Genomic DNA, 15,400 nt, shown 5'->3' with positions numbered 1-15,400 from the left:
TTATAACTACTGTAATTTGCAAAGGGTATGAAGAGGTTTTTTGTATCAACGGTTGCTTAGCTCCTTCTCTGGAGCACATCAGTCTTCTTCTAAGGCTAAATTATACCTCAGAAAATTCTTAGTTTTGGTTCCCAAGGTGCCTTTTAGTAAGATAGTTTAGATATGCCTACATGGATTTGTATTGTGAAGATGTGACATTACTATAAATTATGTAAGCATGAATTTTTTTCATATCCTTCTTTATCCAGCCAACATACAGGTTCCTGATCTATCATAATCGTGTAGGTAAGTTCACAGAGAGTGAGGCATCTCTAAAGGACAATTCGTCTATGCACTGTGAATACCTACCTAGGGATAAGAAGAATCACACTGAAGAGTTTCATTTATCTCCACTGATGGAAACCCCATCATTAGCATAGATTAGGCAGCTAATTTTTCGGTGGTTAAAAGGTTGGGTGAGATGAATACCCACCCTAGGTGATGGAATAGCACAGTAGGTCAATGTCTGAATCATGTATTATTCAGTAGCTACAACTCCTGCTGATATTACTGTTTCTAATCAACAACTAACAGTTATAAGGCATCACCAGTTCCATTCTAGTGTATCTGAGTAGGAAATTTAGTATTAACTATATCTTCAACTGCAGCCTTTCTTTTTCTTAAGGATTTTTTCCTTATCCTTGCTGAACTGAAACAGAAAACTTATTAAGCCTTTCTTCAGGCTTTGTCATTACATCATTCCTCTCCCTCCCATATACTCAGTTGACTGTAGATTATCCATCTTCCTACACTAGAGTGAGGAATTATTCAGGATGTAAGGCAACACATTAGAACAGTCTGTGTTTCTTGATGAAAGATACTATAGTTTCCTTATCTGAACACTTCGTATGTATGGTATGTATGTCTTTGATCTACTATTTCTCCAGCCTATATGCTAGAAATGTACAGTATGAGTACTGGTTTTTGCCTTTTTTTTTTTTTTTTCCAGGTTGGCAGTCAGTCCTGCTGCAGGTTACTTCATGACAGTTCTCCTTTTTTGGCAAATATTAGTCTTTTGTACAAAGATGGAGTGAAAAGTAGTTTGTTTCTTTTTTTTTTTGGCACAAAACAGAGCTGGAAACAGCCCAATGACACTCATTTGATATACAGTGCTGGAATGACCTTTGTTTTACCCTGTCAATCATCTCCCATTGTTGTGGTTTAACCCAGCAGGCAGCTAAGCACCACACAGCCGTTTGCTCACTCCTCCTCAGTGGGATGGGGGAGACAATTGAAAATAAAGGTAAAAGTGCAAGAATTCATGTGTTGAGATAAGGACAGTTTGATTTAAAAAAAAAAAAAAAAGGAAAAAAAACAATAATAATAATAATAAAAAGTGATGTACAATGCAATTGTTCACCCCCCACTGACCAATGCCCACCCCACCCCTGAACAGCAGCAACTCCCCCAGCAAACTCCCCCTGGTTTTATTGTTCATCATGACGTCACATGGTATGGAATATCTCTTTGGCCAGTTTGGGTCAGCTGTTCTGGTTGTGGTACCTCCCATCGTCTTGTGCACCCTCTGCATACTCACTGGCAAGAAGCTGAAAGTCCTCAGCTCAGTGTAAGCACTGCTCAGTAATAACTAAAGCATTGGTGTTATCAAAATTATTTTAATTCTAAACCCAAAACACAGCACCATACTAGCTGAAGAAAATCGACACTATCCCAGCCTAAACCAGGACATGAATCAAGTTTTTTTACATCATGTTCCAAGGTCATAAACTCCAAGGAGGAGCACCATGAATTTAGACATGATGTTGGAATGAAGACTAACTTACTAATTCATGTTTTTGACAGTAATGCCCTAATCTGTGACTCAAACTTCTAAATACTCTCCCAGTACAAATAAAACATGACAGTAGGAGCTGCCCAGATGATGCATAAGGAGTACCACCTCAGGTACAACTGTGAAAGATGGATGTTTCTATGTGACAAGGTTCCCTGGCCTCTATGATTTTGCATCAGAAATTTCCCTTGAATCTGCAGGAAACTGACACAGTCTTGTTAGCTTAACTGTGCTGGGATGCCAGAGGGTAAGTCTAAGAATTCCTTCCACTCAATGACAACTAAGTCAAATATTTATATTACCTGAGTGGGAAGATTGTGCAGCCATTCAGGTCTACTTTTGCTACCCAACAGCATGATCTGAGAATAAATTTGTTGGGGATGAAAAGGCCACTGTGCTTCCTATTTCACTTGGTCATAATTTTCTTCTGAAATATATTCTCTATTACCTTGTTTTGTAATCATGATATATGAGTCAGCTGTTTATGCCTTCATTCCCGAATCTTCTGTCTATGCGTTCTGCAAGATGGATAGGGTGTTGTTTGCACTTCCACTCTCCTTTAGTTTTACAGTCTAAGAGTTGTTTTCAGATACTTGTTGCCATCATGAGCTTTGCTGGCTTGTTCTAAGGTTCATAAAAAATTTTGATCAAAAGAAATTAATATGAAGATGGAAGAGGAAAAACTGAGGAAACCATAGGAAGTGCAGACAAGTAACTGAAACACTGCACATTATATCTTAAAAATTCAGTATAGCTAATATGAAAAAAAAGGTTCTTCTTTTCAGTCTTAAGGTTTTAAAATGTTCATCTCTAGCTATACTATTAACCATACTTAATTCTAAACATTAGAAAATATCATTTACATCAAGAAGTAAATCACAGTGAACCAAAAAGTTTGTTAAGGTATTCTGTGTTACTTAAAAGATTAAAGGATGATGTCAGGAGATCTTTCCTTTAAGAAGAATTAATAAAATGATAGCTTTGTCCTGAAAAGCAACTGGATGTACTAAAGGTACATGCAAAAATGCATTGATAAAGAAAAAAAAAATCAGTTCTGTGATTTAAAATGGCTTTTTTTTCATATATAACTGAGTCCTAAACAAATCAGTGATATATTTCCATTACCTAAAACATTGTCAGAAATGTAGTATCTCATTTGTTTCATAATTATAGATTACCCCTTTTCTGATGTCACCTTGCCAGAAAATTTTCTTGACATCTTTATTTTCATTTACAAAGCAGTTTTCTATTAATAGTATCTTGTAACTTTGTTCACAAGTTAGTGAAGAAACTGTTCTATTCTATGTTATTTTGCTTCAATATAATTTATACCCTATGGCTTCTTTCTGAAGAACCACAAAATAAATGCTATTTCCTTATTCTTAAATTTCAAATAGAAAAAAATGGTAGAAGAATGTTGCTTTTCAGGTAAGTTTTATAAATTTAGAGGAAATTTCAGGGAAATACAATGTAACATTATACAGTACTAAAATAGAGGAATAAAATAAGAGATGATAATTTTTGTTGTTGTTGTTGGAGGGAGACAATTAAAAAAAAAAAAAAAAGTAGGTCTTAAAATTCTAAGACTTTCCAGAAATCTAAGATTTCTTGTGAGTATAAAGCTGATATTTCTAACCCTTAAAAAGGATCACATTTTGAAAACTTGAATGTGAAAAAACAGTAAGAAGGATATTTACCCACTAGGCACCCCAAGCCTACATTAAGGTAGGGCATGACGCTGGTGGAAAGATGATACCTGATGATAGGCATTGGAAGACTTCCTATAACATCTTTATTTTTCTCTTTGTCCTACTTATTTTTATTGTGGTTACACAATAAAAGCATACTTTCATGCTGTGCATTTGTGGTGTTAGTATTGAATCCAGCTTTGCTTCTCAAATTCTCAATGTAAGTAATCACAAAGATTTTAGGTGAGCAAACGGCAGGTGAGAAAGACAATAAGTCTTCCTTAATCGACCAATTCCTCTTTGTTATGAACTTTCTGAGAGTAATTCAGATGGACTTTCCAGCAGGCTGCCCTGCAGTGGCTGCACAGCTGAACTAGGTATCTGCTCTTCTCCCCTCCCATTTTCGTTTTCCTGAACATGGTATCTCTTCTTTGTCCATGATTGACTGTCCATCCTCATGTTTTCAGTGCTGAAGCAAAGAAATAAATTTTCTTTGGGCTTGCTATTCTGGTTGCTGTAATGTAAGGTAGTTTAGTCATTATTTGTTCCCATATCAAAGCAGGCAGCCATAAACTTATAGCATTTTCTAGAAATTCTGACTAGTCAATAGAGCCCTGAAGGCAAATTTGAACCATTGAGTAAATTGAACCAAAAATAAAAAGAAAACCAAGTGGACACAGAAGCAGTACTTGGCATTTGCATAGCTCTTTTTTGGCTTGGTCTTGCATGTTAAACACAGATGTGTGCTCACTGGAAGCACAACTGTCTAAATACAAGTAGAGGACTGAAAATGGTGGCTGGCCCAGCCAGAATTCTGCAGAGAGAAATTGTTGCCCCATTTTCAGTAGTAATTAAAGCTATTGAATATTTTTACAATTATTTGTAACAGGAAAATTGTGCTCAGAATATATTATACAGCTGGCCCACGATTCTTTAATTGCATTTTTTTTACTTTAAAAAAGTGCTGAAGCACAATTACATAAATGACAGCAGAAAATAAAATGAATAACATTTCAAGATTATCTTGATTTCTAGACAAAATTAGAGGAATGCTTATACTTTTTTTCTGGTATCCCAATAAGGAGAAAAATACAATTAATGTCCTAAGAAAAAATGTAAACAAAAAATTACCACTGCAGAGAAGGAAGCACAAAAGTAAAGGAGATAGAGCTTTATCTACCAAATAGATTGTACTGAAATCATAACTTTGATTCTCTCCAATGGCTAATTGTGCACTTTACTCAATAAATATATATATACACATATATATATACAACTGTTTCATAAACAGAATCAAAATGCCGAAAGATCTCGATATGTATTCATAGGAGCTACGATTTGATTTCTCATCTCATGGAACAAACTACAAAAAACAGAATTGGGCAACTAAATTGAAAATATATTAACTCTAAAATATTCCAAAAATAAATAAATAAATCAAAAATCCTAGGTTCCTAATTGCCACAGATGCACCATTTGTGGTTGCCATAGAGTAGAAAGAAAAATGTTTGGCTCTACTCAGAAGGTGAAGAGGAAGTCATGGCCATTTTAATGATTGGAGGTGACCTGGGTCAGGAAATACTTTGGCAACCGGGACATATGTTAGTCCACGAGTCATGATGGAATGCACCCAGGAGTGCTGAGGGAACTGACAGATGACATTACAAGGACACTCTTGATGGTCTTTGATTGATCATGGCAACTGGGAGAAGTGCTTGAAGATGGAGAAAAGAAGGAGGAACAACCCAATAGAGGCTGGGGAGCACCCAGCTGTAAAGCAGCTTTGCAGAAGAGGACTTGGAGGTCCTTCTGGACAAGTTGAACATGAGTCAGCCATGTGCCCTTGCCACAAAAAAAGTTAATTGTATCCTGGGTTTCACTGTGCAAAGCATTGCCAGCAGGTCAAGGGAGGTGATCCTTACTCTCTAGTCAGCACTGGCAAGGCCACACCTGGAGCAGAGCTTCCCAGAGCAAGTGAGACATGAGGCTCCGGGAGAAAGTCCAACAGAGGGCCCCAAAGATGATCAAGAAACTGGAGCACCTCCCCTATGAGGAAAGGCTGAGAGAGCTGAGACTTCTCAGCCTAGAGGAGAGAAGGCTCAGGGTAGATTAATTAATGTCTATAAATACCTGAAAGGAAGGTACAAAGAGGACAGAGGTGGGCTCTTTCCAGTGGTGCCCAGTGCTGGGACAAGAGGTCATGAGCCCAAAATGAAGCACAGGAGGTTCCCTCTGAAATTAGGAATCACTTGTTTATTGTGCATGTGATGGACCTCTGGCACAGGTTGCCCAGAGAGGTTGTGGAGTCTCCTTCTTGGAGATCTTCTAGAGCCATCTGGACGTGGTCCTCAGCAACCTGCTCAGGGTGTTCCTGCTTGATCAGGAAGTTGGACCAGATGACCTCCAGAGGTCCCTTCCAACCTTAACCATTCTGTGATTTTGTGATTTTATATTGTTGTCTATGTTTCATGGAGTCAGTGCTAAACTAAGAACTTTTAATAGTGATGCATGTACACAATGACATGAAGATTCTCCCCTTTGGTAGTGAGAAAATGTCAGTCATAAGACTTGTGGTTAGCTCTGCTCAGGATTTTTTCAATAACACCACTTTGAGAGAAAAAAATATTCACAGAAATTACTGTTTTATAGTCTTCTTGGGTCTATGGAAGACTTTATGGGGAAGAAATAGGTAAAAGGACAATTGCAGAATAGCAAAGAGCCCAGCGGCTAGGGCACATTCTGAGAAGTAAAACTGCTCTGTACTGGGGGATGTCACTTCACTGTACTTTCCGGGTGGTTAGAGTGCAACGTTACACCAGGACAAATCCAAAATTCACAGCATGAGAAGGAAACACAAATGTGCAGAATAGAAAAGTGAGTCAAAACATTCACCAGTAAATCCCCAAATCCGGAACCAGTGTCATGGACAATGTGGATTGCTGTGCTGCACACGCAGAGCAATATCCAAGCACAGTTTCAAGGACTCACTTGTTTTAAATAAATGCAAATACAGTATGCAACCTTAATATTTCTGTAAGAGAGAATTCTTCATTTCTGGATATTGTTACACAGAACAGAAATTATAAGAGACTAGCTAAAAATGTGTTTTTTTGTTTGTTTGTTTGTGTGTTTTTTTTTTCAATTACTGTATTTTGAACAGATGCAAATAGCATACACACTTTTAAAATGCCGGCTTTTCCACAGATCATTTCTAAGCAGTAGAATTAGACAAATTATAAGGGCTCACGTGTCACTTGTGTTTGTTCAAAATTGATAGCTAATAAGGATAACAAAAAAAAGCAACCCAAAAACCAACATAGTCAACATGTGGGGAAAAAAAAAAAGAAAAAAAAAAGGATCATCACAGGGATAACTGTATATGTCTGGAAGAAAGTGAGAAAGATTTCAAATTTATATGATAGGTAGCCAACCTAGGCTTCTGTATTGCTAACAAGAAATACAAGAAATGCAGCCTCTTAAATAATAACAAGAATGAGAGTAGGCTAATTCATGCACATCATTTCTCTGCTGTGAGTCAGGGAAAACAAATGTTATTTCAGTTTATGCAACTATTCATCTGAATAAAATTAGAAGAATTTTTCTGCAGTTTTTTGAAGAAAAAATCCTGCTAGAACCAGAAGAATGCAAAAATGCAAAACAAGTAATTTGGTTAGGCAAGACATTTATTTTGGGAACATTCACTCAAAGTTAAAAAAAAAAAAAAAAAGTTGAACATTTTCCAATTATCTGCTGGTGAGATAAAATAAGATTTGAATGATGTTTGGAAGTCAGATGATATTTTAAACTCAAGAATGGCATGTTTTTTGCATAGAGGAAAGCAATTTTTGAGAGAAAAAGGAGAAATCTAGGCTTGTGATTGAGTACATTTCTTTGACTATAGTTTAAGAATGTGACATGGAATCTAAATTAACATTTAAAAAGTTTATAATAATTGTATAATAATTAAAAATGATCAGTGATTTAATTTATTTTTAACTTTAGAAAATAAATCATAAATTATAAGGCCATAAAAACATACTGAAGTGTTTTGTTCTGAATCCTATTTTTGGTGTGGTTGGCTCATGAGTTCTGTGCCAAGTCTGCTTTGAGCTGCACAAATGCTTTTTGTATAACCCTTACCTCATCCTTACTGTAAGGGTAAATAGAGATGTCAAGTAGGGGAGGTTCAAGACAACTTGCAAAGCTTCTGTAAGTCATCCTAGAAATCATTCAGTCATGATTAATGGTTGTGGTAATTTTTAGACTCAACACAGGATATTACCAAGGACCAGGTGACTTGGATTTTGTACTGATCTTTTTCTGTGTTATAAAATGTCACAGGCTGTAAAAGAAATAATGCAAATGAACTCTTTAGCCTGCCCCAGGTAGTTGCTTGGTGTCAAAATGACTGACTTGACCAGTTCAGCTGTTCAGGGTTTGTTCAGTCAATGGTTCAGTTTAACAGAGCCATGGGGGGCCATCCTGTGACCTATACAGACCCAATTACCCAGAGTAATTAGTACCCCTGAAGCCATAAAACAAGACAAATTCTGAAGGTGAGGGAAGGGATGGAGCTAAAGAATATCTGGATTATAGCTTTATCAATTCATAATGGTTTTTGAGTTAGGAAACTCAAATGCACTATTTTGAGTCCTGTATCCAAGCCCAGTTATGCACAATGTATTTTAAGTTTTTTTTTTTTTTAATTTCTATCAGATATTCTACTGGCAAATTAATCACATTTGTAGTAGTGATAATTAGTGATAGAGCTCGCTCTCTCTCTTTCTCTCTCTCTTTTTTTTTTTTTTTTTACCCTGCATGGCTTTAAAATAAGGAACTATTTCTCATTGCAATATCAATAAAATATTAGCCTCTACCATAGACAGATCATAACATTGTCAGTTATTAATGGTATTCAAAACTGCAATAAAGCTTACAAGACAAGAAGGAAGTCCTAATGAGGCAGCCAGTTTGCAAAATAGCAAGAGTGCATGTACTCACCGAGACATAAAAAAATAAAGCAAAAGAAGCTGTAGCACACATGCTGAGTAAACAGCAGGACAGCAAAGTTTTCTTCTTCGGTATGTGAATGGTTATTGTGAAAGGATAATGAAAGGAGATTGGTGAGTTACCCAGGAGGGATGTGACAGATCTGAGATTCTGGAGACATGGGTATCATATTACATTGAAAAATGTTTGATGGTTTGTACATGTGGAATATATATTTTTGAAGAACTGTTCATTATTGTTGAGAATGTTTAAATTTTGGGGTTCCATGCTGGATGAAGCTACAATTAATGCAAATCCCCAGAAAGATAGAGAAGCCCAAGAGAAAAACAAAACAAAACAAAACACCAAACCACTTGAACAAACCCTATGCATTGTCTTTTAAACTTGTTTGAGAAGCAAGCCAAACAAACCGTTTAAAGCCTTGAGCTTAGATCAGAAATTTACGTATATAAAACAGACTAGAAGAAAGAATTCATGAATTTGTCTCTGTAAATACTAGGACATTATTCAGTTGAAGGATAATACCTGGCAAACTGAATATGTCTATACTTTATTTCATATTAACGTATTTTATCTGCAAAAATTTCATCCCCCACAAAAAATGATATTAATAATGTGAATAAACAATAGAACAATATTGTTCACATTTTGTGAAAAGAATAGGAATATAGACATGTCAGCATCAATCACATTTGCTGGGCTAGTGAGCAGAGAAGGCACTTTGTTGTGCTTCTAGTTTTGTGGGACAAGAATGTAGCTCTACCTTCCCCACCATATGTGGTATTGTCCCATGGAAAAAGCCAGGGTGTGGAAGTAGTGTTAGCCACAGAACTCTGACCAGGTGACTAAAAAAGGAAATGGAAGAGCAAGATACAGGAGGGGTACTGAGTGGGGGTAAATGAAGGATATGATATCTCTGTTGGTAGCAATCAACCAAAGGAGGAAGACAATAGCAAAAAAAAACATAACACATTCCCCCCACCAAAAAATAAATGAATAAAAAAAAATCACTGTTGAAGCACCTGGTAGTCTTCTTTTTGTAGCAGAGCAGGAGACACAGGAGATGCGCCTCTTTGTAGAGATGTTCCCAGTGTGTTAGGCACAATTCACCATAACACATGATAATTCTGCTAGATACTAGGGAGGCTATTTGTCAAACTATTATCCAAGCAAACTGCTTACTAGCTCCCCTCAAAACTTTCAGAGTAATTGATGTTCTTTACCTGTTTGATTTTAGACACTAACTGACGAGACTTTCTCTCTTAAAAGCACTACAGAAGTCTATGAAGTCTGTATCAGGCAGAAAAACAAGAAAATACTATATATTCTATTTCCAGCAACATATGCTGATAAGCAGTCATTTTAAAAAGCCAGGGGGGAGGGAATGGGACACACCAACAACTCCTGCTATTTATGTGCAAAAATAAGTAGAATATCGGTGTTTCTACAATTCTGATTGCTTGTTCACATTGCTACTTTTCTCCAAATTGAAATGTACTATTTTCAACCTTCTCTAACTTACAAGGCTCTCTCCCAAACTCTTGCTTTGTCCCAAGAACTGGTGAAGGAGGAGAAAATGTGAAGAGACTGAAACTGTTAAAAATTGTAATTGGTAGAAAGTGACAGCTGACAAAATGAAAATACAAATTGAATTGTTGACTTTCTGTAAAAATACAAGTCATTTTTTTCTTACATTTATAGAATTACATACTGGAAGATTTGCTTGTACATTTTTTTTCATTACTCTGTAAAATAGCTGAAAATTTCTAACTTTGGTATGTAAAGAAGTATTATGCATTTCTAAAGTACAAGACACACGGCTAATAACAGAAGAATAAGAAAACACATTGCTGTCTTTTATTTTGCTTCACCTGTTTTCTTATGAATGAAACTCTTGGATATAATGACTTAAGCACTTTGAAGAATGATCTAATGCCAAATGTTAAAATTCAATATATTTTTTAAAAAATTGTGAATCAGAGTCTAAATCTGCCAAATTTCATACAAAATGTTTCCATTTCTCTCAGTTTCCTTCTCCTTACTACACTTCTTCCCCGGCTAAGAACACCTCCTATTGCTCTAAGCTTGGTGTTCAACTGTTATTTCTCAGATTACTTCTTTTTCCTATCCTGACCAAGATTTCCACATGCCAAAACATTATTAAAACCTTAAACACTTTCTGAAACAATTATAAGATTTTGGGAGATTTTTGGTGAAGCATAATTAGTATTGCATTAAAATAAACTGAAGGATAAATTGTTACAGCTTGTGTCATGCTGAAAGATCGTAATGAAAGTCTTTAAGATTAAATTCTTTTACTTTTTGCTAATTTCTACTGAAGCTAGCAGGAGGTAGAAGCCTGGCAGTTCTATTTTTCCATTATCTTCCATGGCAGCAAGCCATCAGCAAAGGAAATGAAACAGATTCAGCCAGGGCAGAGCACACTGTTACAGGATATCACCCCACGAAGACATAATACAGAATAAAAGAAGCAGATATTAAATAATTTATCAATGTTATCACATGACAGGTGAATATTAGAATCAGGTATACAGCTCTCCCTGCCCTGGTTCCTTCCCTTACATCTTCCTTCTCCTTTTTAAGGATGGTAATTTATCAAGACTATATTCTAGTTTCTAATTTTTAATTCTAAGAATGACATAATTCTTAAAGCATAAAGCATTAGTGACTCCATGGCACAAGTATGCTTTTCATTCCAGGGTATGCTTCCTTGAACTGATACTTAAAATTAGCATATAAATTAATTTAGCTGTGGCTAAGTGAGTGTAAAGTGAGGATATTTTGGCAACCATTCCTAGGATGGTTTAATAAATTTATTGTTTTCTCTTACCTAGGAAGATCTAAGAAGATCTACTATATTTGAGTATCCTCAAAGAAAAATGTGAACACAAGCTCCCAAGTTTACTTACAAACTCACCTGTCAGTAATATGCAGGTTGATGAACTGAACTGTTCACACTAACTTATATAGCTTATGAGATGGGGACCTGTAGCACTGTACCATTCAACTGGACATTCATTTTACATTCTCTTCTTTAGTTTTTCCTTTCTTCAGGGTGCATAAAACATTTTACTGTTGTTCTCAGGGCATAAGTCGGATTTTGGACTTCCTCCTATCAGTAGCCCTAGTTGTAAATATGAATCTGGTCATACAGGCTTGATACTGAGAAAAAGATAGGTGTGACTGCTGTTCATACCACTTTCCCACATTCTTCTGTGTAGACAACTGACCTAAAAAATCCTTCTCCATATGACTTTATAATCTGGGATAAATCACTACTGATTCTCCATCTGAATTACTAAAGCATTCTCAAAGAAAAACATGAAGGTATCATGAAAGGATGCATACTTAGGATTCACAAGTTCTTGTGATTTCCAGAGTTTATGAAAGAGGAAAAAAAAGTCTCTGGACAAATAGTGTTTGTTGTACTTGCTTATCAGTGTGATAGGGCGCACTTCAAGCTTATGAAATTGCTATTTATATTGCATGAGTTAAACATCACTGACTTGATAGGATTTATAAACCTTTTTAGAACCTGGGAATTTTGTAACATTTTATTCTAAAAGTCTATAACTGTGTGTAAGTGTGCAAACATACAAACATGCAGTGCCTGGGTAAAGTAGAGACAAAAATTCATGCATACAGTTCTTGGTACACGTCTTACTTCTTAGGTACTTTAGCTACTTTTTTTTTTTTACTTTTTTTTTTTTTATTTAACTACCAAATGGGAAGGATTTCTGCAACAATTTCTCTTATTAGATAGTGCACAGTCTCCACTATCCCCTATGTAAGGAAAAATTTTGTAATATTGACAACTAAATTGAGTGAAGCCACTTCACCTATCGTAAAGTAACTTGTTAAAATTTTTGTTGTTGTTGTTTATATTACCGTTTTATTCTTAAGATTTTTAATACACTTTTTATTGGAGAGTAACCATCTTCTTTTTATTTTATTATTTTTTTAAGGAATATCTTTAAGTCTTTTGAAAATAGTTCAAATTCATTACAAACCAAATGCATAATGCTCATAATCCTGAATAACACAGAAAAATAGCAGAGCCATGCAAAGCTGTGTATGTTTTGTAGCTATTCAAATTCTAAATCCATGCTGAACAGGAACTTCATTAAGATGGTTGCATCTTATTTCCAGCTGCAGCTCAATCTTTAAATAGCTCTACTAGAAAAAGAATGTAAAGATGCCAACTTATATAACTTATTAGCATGAATAAAGAACAAGTGCTTTACAGTGTTCTATTCCTTGTAAGTCTGTCTCTAAGTTCTCTGATAATTCACAGTGTATCCAGGCAACAAAGTAAATGACAGCTCTTGAATGTATTTCCTGTTCTTTCTTCATCCACATTTATAAACTTTTTTTTTCTTTACTATTTTTTTTTTCCTCCCAGAAGACTGGTTAGCCATTTTGGTGACAGTTTTAAAAAAACTTCCATTTCATCTTTTTCAGTAAGGAAGATGTCTACCCAGCCAATCTGTAATGTGATCTAAAGCTGTACTTATTCTTGCACACTTTCCAGCTTTTTGTCCTGTCTCCTGTTGCATGTAGGAAATACTTATATTTACCCATGTGTCTAACCTCTACTTTAGTCACCTACAAATCTCTGTAGCTCCTCCTTGGTACCTCTGTATTTCAGTTGCCACATATACTGCAGACACAGCTCTAAGCCCGTTCCATGGGCTATGTGGACTCACAGCCTATTTGGCACATAAAATGTATATATTTACTTTCAGCATATTTTGTATCATTTCTGATTAATTGCAAATTTAATAATGTTAACATTTCAACAAACTTTACAGAATTTTATGCAAAAGCTTGGAATTTTATGCTTAAACCTATAAACATAGCAAGGAAGATGATGCTGGTGAACTCATTCTTTTTGATTGCCTGAAGATCGTATTCTTCAAGCTTCAGTTTGCAGAGAACAATTTCACCAGCTCTATCGTGTCTCTGGAATATTTAGAATAAAAGGAGAGACCCTTAAATTGTAATAGTCATAAGGCTAAGTTTATTTCCCTCACTGCATATTCATTCCCTTTTAAATTTAATTTTATTGTTCTGCAATCCCATTTTACAGGGTCTTTCCCCTAACAATTAGTTTTCTGGATGATTCTTGAGAGTTCACTGGCTTATCCTGGTATCTCTGCCCCTGGCAATATTCCCCATGTCAAAACATCAGATTCTAGAGAGAGTCAAAATGAAAAATAATATCTCCTCTGAATATTCTTTCGTCACTTACTTTCTCTATATCCTTGAGAGGTCTCGGTATCCAATTAATTTTCCTTCTTTTGAAATCTGTGTGTTTCAAAATCAATTTTTGGAAAAACAAGTGATTGCTTTATCACGCCTGTCATGTATTGACTAGCACTGATTTTCAGAAACAAACCTACTTCAGGGAAACATACTGATCTCTGAACTATGCTGTGTTACTCTAAATTGATCCTGAACACTGTCTGCCATCATTTGAGCTCTTCATCAAGGTGTATGATCCAGTTGGTTTCTCAAAAATTGTACAAGATCACTGTCCATTAATAACTTCCTGCATATACCTAGAAATCAAAATATTTCTAAGGCTGAAGTTCATGTGGAAATACTTGGAGAAAGAAACACCACTAGAGGGATACTAATAAATAATAATTATTCTTAAAAATAAACAAAGTGTCTAATGATAATGAACTTTTTCTTCCAACAAGCAATCCACGAAAGAACACTGGAGATTTAGGTGACCTGTGCACTACTCTACATTAATCAAGGTGCTCTTCCTTCCCTCCTTCAGTTCAATTCCCATAGCTGTGACTATTCCTCCAAACTCTTTTTGAAAAGGAGTTAATTCAAACTAACTGAATTGCTGAAAGCAGACACAGGTAAACAGAATATGCCTGTTCTTAAATGGCAGAATTCAGAGACTTTTTATAGTCAGATTGATACAAACTGTTTTATTCATCTTTTTGATACACACTTTACTGAGTAATGATTCAAGAGGAATGAATCTGCTTTCCTGTGTCAGCAGATTGTTCACGCATCCTACTGAACATCATATTTCCAGGCAGGGTGGGAAGGGTTTTACCCTTGGACCTGATAGGGAGGTCTTAATAAAAATGAGGCAAGTCAACTGAAGGAAGGAGAAAAAGAAAGAAAGAGGGAGGAGAAAAAAGAGAGACAGATTTCCAATTTAACCATACTGTAATATACTGATGCATAGTGGTTTTTTGTTTTTGTTTTGTTTTGTTTTACTCTCTTCACTCATGTATTTCATAATTACTTTTCACAATGTTACCAATTGTGGATGATAAATACCCTTATTTGCATTTTACTTTACGGAACTTAAATTAGTAGCAACTTTGACATCACTGGACAATATCAGGGCACTTTTCATCCAGAGTTATAGTAAACAAATATTGGATACAGTAAACACAATTGGATTACTGCAGAATCTTTGCAGTTGTCTCATGCCAGTGTATATGCCAAGCTCTTTTGTTGCAGCTACATGTGAGTAACCAGTCAGCAGAAGGCTACAGCTGAGCAGGGAGTCGGAGAGCTGTAGAGGTTCCTGGCCACGCACTGCAACAGTTCATACCCTTTCAGTGAACATCAACAAATCAACATCAAACAAATTCCAGACCCTAAAAGTCCTCTGGATGTGGGGTGCTTCCATATGTTCAGGCATCCATTTCATCTGAGGGAAGGATCATGTCAGGCACTTTTACATTTCATTAAGAAGAGGGAAGCCAAGAAATATATTATTTTTTTGTTGACAGGAGTAAGAGCCCCTCTTACTGACCTTGAACAGATGCAAGAAAGAGGACTGGTGTTTAGTGTAGGCCTTATCTCCAGATAC

Source organism: Cygnus atratus, chromosome 2, assembly GCF_013377495.2.
Source record: "Cygnus atratus isolate AKBS03 ecotype Queensland, Australia chromosome 2, CAtr_DNAZoo_HiC_assembly, whole genome shotgun sequence".
In the NCBI taxonomy this organism is placed as follows: domain Eukaryota; kingdom Metazoa; phylum Chordata; class Aves; order Anseriformes; family Anatidae; genus Cygnus; species Cygnus atratus.
This window is presented reverse-complemented; position numbering follows the sequence as displayed.